This window comes from Myotis davidii, unplaced genomic scaffold (genome assembly GCF_000327345.1).
Source record: "Myotis davidii unplaced genomic scaffold, ASM32734v1 scaffold240, whole genome shotgun sequence".
NCBI lineage: Eukaryota > Metazoa > Chordata > Mammalia > Chiroptera > Vespertilionidae > Myotis > Myotis davidii.
Genome location: NW_006292334.1, coordinates 2,348,229 through 2,354,491, shown reverse-complemented (window position 1 = coordinate 2,354,491; position 6,263 = coordinate 2,348,229).

Genomic DNA, 6,263 nt, shown 5'->3' with positions numbered 1-6,263 from the left:
TTGCTTACAATGTTGTGAAGTCCGGTGGTATTTGTTGCAGAGTTTCTGAAACTGCCGGCTCAGAGGCCTGCAGCGGCAGGCGGGGAATGTTGGAGTCCTCTGTCACTGAGGCAAGCAAGCCTCATGTTAGTTTCAAGCTGCCTGGCTGCCGGCCGCCATCTTGACTGACAGTTAATTTGCATATCTTGCTGATTAGCCAATGGAAAGGTTAGCGCTCGTATGCCAATTACCATGTTTCTCTTTTATTAGTGTAGATATATATATTGCAAAATTATTTTTAAAATACAAAGTCCTAAAGAAAATTGAGATAGTAATAAAAAGGGAAGTCATGAGGGAAGAAATACAAAAGTTTAATATACTTATCCAAAATATTTAATTCACTGGGAATTAGGAAAATATAAGTGAATATAACTTTGATTTTTTTCATAATTATGTTACATATTTTTTTGCTGTTGTTCTTTAAAGAGTAATATAGGGTACTCCCTCACCACCTTTGTACTTTTGAGTACCTTTCTAGAATTCTTCTGAGTCCCTTGGACAGTTTAAAGCTGGATAATTTTAAAGGTCCTGTTTTCTACATCATAGAATATTTCTTGCCAGAGGCCAGTCCATCCTTGTTGCTTGGCACAGTCACTGCAGGGACCAGGACTAAGGAAGGGAATCAGTAAAACTGCTTAACTAAGTGCCAGGCCGATAATTAATCACTTTAACTACGAACAATCACGCTTAAGATACATAATCTTTATTTAGGATAATCTCCTTCAGTTACTTCCTTGTAGCTTAACAGAACAGTAGAGTAGTGACCTTGGAATGGAGATAACTACCTCTAACCTTTGGAATAGAATGGATAGGATTAAACTCAACAGAACTAGATGGAGATGGGATTTTTGGCAAAGATCAGATAAGAAACTATGGACATGAAACAAAGAACTGTAGAAGGTTAAGGGAGGACCCAAAACATACCCTGATGTGACTTCAGATGCATGCTTATAGGATCAAATGTTATAAAACCAGATGTAACAAGAGAATAAAGAGAGAACCTGGCTCTGCTGATCAACTGAACACTGTCTCCGTGTCATTCCTTCTTCACCGACTCCATCCACACCTTTGGGAACCCCTGGACCTGCTGGGGCTGGACCCCAACAATTTCTTATATGTGATTCATTATGTTGATGATGCTCTCTATTGCATTTTCATTTAAGTCATTGTATTTTTTCAGCTCCATGATTTGTCTGGTTCTTTTGATTATTCCTTCTCTATTAAACTGTTCATGTATTACTTTCTGATTTTGTTGAATTGTCTTTCTGTGTTTTTTGTAGTCAACTGAGTGTTTTTAAAACAGCGATTTGAAATTCTTTACCAGGTAAACTACTAATCTTGGTGACTATGGAGTCAGGTACTGAGAAATTATTGTATTCCTTTAGTAGTGTCATGTTTTCTTGACATTTTAAGTTCTCATTTTCATGGCCTCACAATGAAACATAATGGCACTTATTTTCACCTTCCATTTATCAATAATTTTTTAAAACCCCAATGAACCCAATAAATACAGTTCATTATCAGTTTGAAGCTATTTGAGGGAACTGTGTAATAAATCTATGTAATTTTTTATCTCTCTTTTAAATATGCATCTGTTCATGATCATTATAATTTGTTAGCTTGGCCTGGTTCTTCTTGGTATATTCCTTCTTTTAAATATGCCCTCTTATTACTTTAGAAAGATAAAGCTGTGATAAAAGAAAAGTACAGAAGAATGGTTCAAGATCTTTGATTCTTTTCCAAATTTTATCACAACCAGGCTGTACTGTTTCATAACTCTCTGTTCCTCAGTTTCCTTAGTGTAAAATAAGAAATTTGGAACTCAGCAGTGCTTTAGAGGTTGTGTGGTAAAGAACTTAAGGATGCTTTAAGAGAAGCCTTGCCTGTGTTCTAGCTCTTCTAACCCTTTAGAATGTCATGCCTGAGAGCAGTGTCTAGTTTCACATGGCATCTTGAATTACACAGGACAGCCTAACACTGTGATTTCAGTTGAAGGCTTTGGGTTATGTAGTATAAACTCAAACATCAGATGGGCTGGGGACAGATCAGCCAGGTGGAAAGTCAACTATACCTATTTGATGAACCCCCAATAAAATCCCTGGTCACTAGAACACAGGTAAACCTTCCTTGTTGGCAATACTCCGTACATATTGTCATGCATTGCTACTGAAGGAAAGTAACAATGTTCCTGACTGCATTGAGAGAAATAACAGGAATCTCCATACTAGAACCTTTCCTGGACTCTGTCCCATTTACCTCTTCTATTGGCTGATTTTAAGCTATATTTGTCACCCTAATAAATCATAATTATGAATATAACAGCTCTCAGTGTGTTCAGTGAACCCCCCTAGAGAATAATAAAAATGGTAGGTGGTCTTGGGGTGCCTGAACTTACAATTGGTGTCATAATTGAAGGTGGTATTGGGAACTGTCCCCTAATTTTGCATCAGGAATGGGAGATTTTGTATTCTAGCTCCATCTTTAGTGCATAGCTTAAACTTTATTTCTTTAGAAAATTATATCCTCATTTCATGGAACTTTTTTTCTTTCCATATTTTAACAATTTTTATTACGCACTGATGTGTGGTCCTCTAAATTTCTTCTGTTCAAGCGCAAACTCTCAGTATGACTCTATTTGGAGATTGGGCCTTTAAAGAGTTAAATAAATTTAAATGAGGTAAAAAATGGGGAGCCATAATCCAGCAGGACTTGTGTTATTATAAAAGAAAAAGGGACACTGGAGATGTACAGGCACAGAGAAAAGGCCTTGTAAGGATACAGCAAGGAGACAACTCACCAGTATTTTGTATACTAAAGTACATACTAGGTCAGGGGTGGGCAAACTTTTTGACTCGAGGGCCACGATGGGTTCTTAAACTGGACCAGAGGGCTGGAACAAAAGCATGGATGGAGTGTTTGTGTGAACTAATATAAATTCAAAGCAAACATCATTACATAAAAGGGTACGGTCTTTTTTTCTTTTAGTTTTTTTTTCATTTCAAATGGGCCAGATCCAGCCTGTGGGCTGTAGTTTGCCCACAGCTATACTAGGTACTTAATGTTTGAATGAATGGAGTGATAAACTAGCAAAAGATTAAATGATTAATTTCTATAGTTATTATAGCTGAATATTTACAGCTGTACTTCATTAGAGAACCCTTTCTGGATACTTATATCCCAATCCTATATAATAAAAGGGTAATATGCAAATTGACCCTAAGGGCAGAACATCTGGGAATGACTGGTTACTATGATGCACACTGACCACCAAGGGGCAGAAACTCAATCCAGGAGCTTCCCTTTGGTGGTCAGTGAGCTCCCACAGTGGGAGCTCTGCTCAGCCACAAGCCAGGCTAACGGCTGCGAGTGCAGCAGCGGTGGCGGAAGCCTCTCCCACCTCTTTGGCAGTGCTAAGGATGTCTGACTGTGGATGCCCTGGGCTGCCAGAGGGATGTCTGACTGCCAGCTTGGGCCCAATCCCCCAGGGAATGGGCCTAAGCCGGAAGGTGAACATCCCCTGAGGGGTCCTGGACTGTGAGAAGGCACAAGCCAGGCTGAGGGATCCCCCTTCCCGAGGGCACAAATTTTCATGCACTGGGCCTCTAGTATCAATATTTTATTTTTTTATTTTTTCTGCTGAGTCAGAGATACAACAATCAGTGACCAACTTCCAGATCTAATGAACAAGTCCTTTTTCAGTTTGCACCCTGTCTGCACTCCCACATGATGAGAGAACAAAAACACACTATTTTCACAATAAATTTACTGCAAGTAATTAATTAGTGCTCTCTGGCAGTCATATTACATTTCCTGGTTCCTGTCACACTTATCTTTTAGAAAATTATTTTGTACTCTCTCCTCACCTCTGAAGCTACCAGAGCCTTCTCCCATTTTCTAAATTTTAGCTCAAGACCTGGCTTTCTACTTTGCTGAGAGATTTTGGCAATCATTAGAAAACTTTAACTTCCAAAATTACTGTTCCCCAGTTTTACCAGTGGGACTTACCTCAGTTCTATGCTCTGGATGAATTCTCTGAGATCCCATGAGTCCAGCAAAGGATGACATCTTTGTTTTTTATTTGGATCCAAACTTTTTGCCTAGTTAATGGTCTATTTTCTCTTCCCCACAAATCTTTTATGTTTTAAATTTTCCAGTTATAAATGTTGAAAAAAATTTTCTTGACATCATTTTGACCTGAAACTACTACATTATTTCTTTTGTTCCATTTATTGCCAACCTCTTCTAAATAGTTTTCTATATTTTTCATTAAATTTCCATCCTCTCAATTTCTCATGAACAGGGTTTTTGCCTCTGTCACCCCTCTAAAATTGTTCCAGTAATGGTCTTCTAACACTTTCAAATACTAATTTATTGGTCATTTTATTGTCTTTCTTTTACTTGGCTTATTATCAATAATAGATACATGCTTTTAAGTGGAGTTTCAGAATATCACATTACTTAGTTGTCTCCTAACTTTCTGGTTACTTCCTATTAGTCTTTTATATTGGTTTCTCACCTCGTCAATGTTTGAATTTTTCTACACCAAAAATATAGAATTTAATTTCGGAAATTTTATCTGTACTCATTCCCGTGAGATCTCAGGTCAATCTCATGACTTTAAATGCCATCTAGACATTGGCAATTCTAAGCTTTTAATCACCATCCTGAAACCTTTCGTTTAAACTTTAGACAAACATCCAACTGCCTATTTGACATTTCCTATTAAATATCTAACCTAACATGCCCAAACTGAACTCCTGACATGCACACTCTTGCTAAACTTATACTTCCCACAGTTTCTCTACTCATTTAATGGCAACTCTATTTTTACAATTACCTGAACAAAAAAAAACACACAACTAAGATCATCCTTGGCTTGCAAGGTTGCAAGTCACATTCTTACATTCTGTCCCCAGTAATTCCTTTGACTCTACCTTCAAAATGAATAAAAAATTTAATTAATTTTCATCATACCCACTCTTACTACCATGCACGGGAAGTCATCTTGGTGTATCAGAATGATACAAACTAAGAAAAGAATTGTAATGTTGTGTATGATGTGCATATAAGGACATCTTAAATAGTTGGGAGGTATATAGATAAAGATTAAAATTCCCATTTGGAGGACTGAAATAATATAGGCACATAGCTTATTTTGTACTTATTTAATGATAATATATTTGTATTGCTATTTTTAGATGAGCAAACTGACAACTAGTTTAGTGACTTGTCCAGGAGTTAAGAAAATGCTAAGTCAATAGTAAATCCTCTAGTATTGATACTAGTAAGGCCTTCTTCCAGAAATCTCAGAGTTTTACAGCTCAACATTAAAATGAATCCAAAACCATAAAATTTCAAATAAAAAATGTTGTCTACTTTAGACATAATATCTTGAATACATGTTTTATTAATTTCTCACATTTATTGATTAATATCTATTATGGTTATAGCCTATTATAGATTTGAGGAGAGCTAAAGGAAAATGATCTAATATTTCCTAAATGCTTATAATTTACTTGAAAGCTAATTGTGGAAGGAACATCTACAAATTTCACAACACAATGAAATCCTATCTAATAAAAGAGAAACATGGTAATTAGCCATACGTCCGCTAGCCTTCCCATTGGCTAATCAGGGCAATATGCAAATTAACTGCCAGCCAAGATGGCGGCCTGCAGCCAGGCTATGACACAAACAGGAAGCTTGCTTGCTTCAGTGATGGAGGACTCCAATGTTCCCCACCTGTCGCTGCAGGTCTCTGAGCTGCTAAGAAACACTTCTTTTCTGTGTATGACAGGGGGTGGCGCCCCAACTCCCCAATTGGCTCTGAGCCAGACCAGGGGCTGCACCTAGAGATTGGGCCTGCCCCCTGCCCTCTGCCACCTGGGAGTGGGCCTAAGCTAGCAGGTCATTATCTCCTGAGGAGTCCCAGACTGTGAGAGGGTACAAGTGGGGCTGAGAGACACCCCCCACCCCCCGCCAGTGCACAAATTTTTTTGCACCAGGCCTCTAGTATAATATAATGAGCAAGTACATGATGCAGCCAATACCTCGGTTAGAGCTTTAGGACTGTGTATTTTTTACATCATTCTTTGTCAGTCATTGACACCCTAAATTGGGATGTTGAGAAATGCTCATTCTGGACATGGATCTGCCACTGACAGAAGGCATGGGCAAAAATTCAGTTTCCCTTTGCGATTTTCCTAGTCCTGGACACTTCTCAC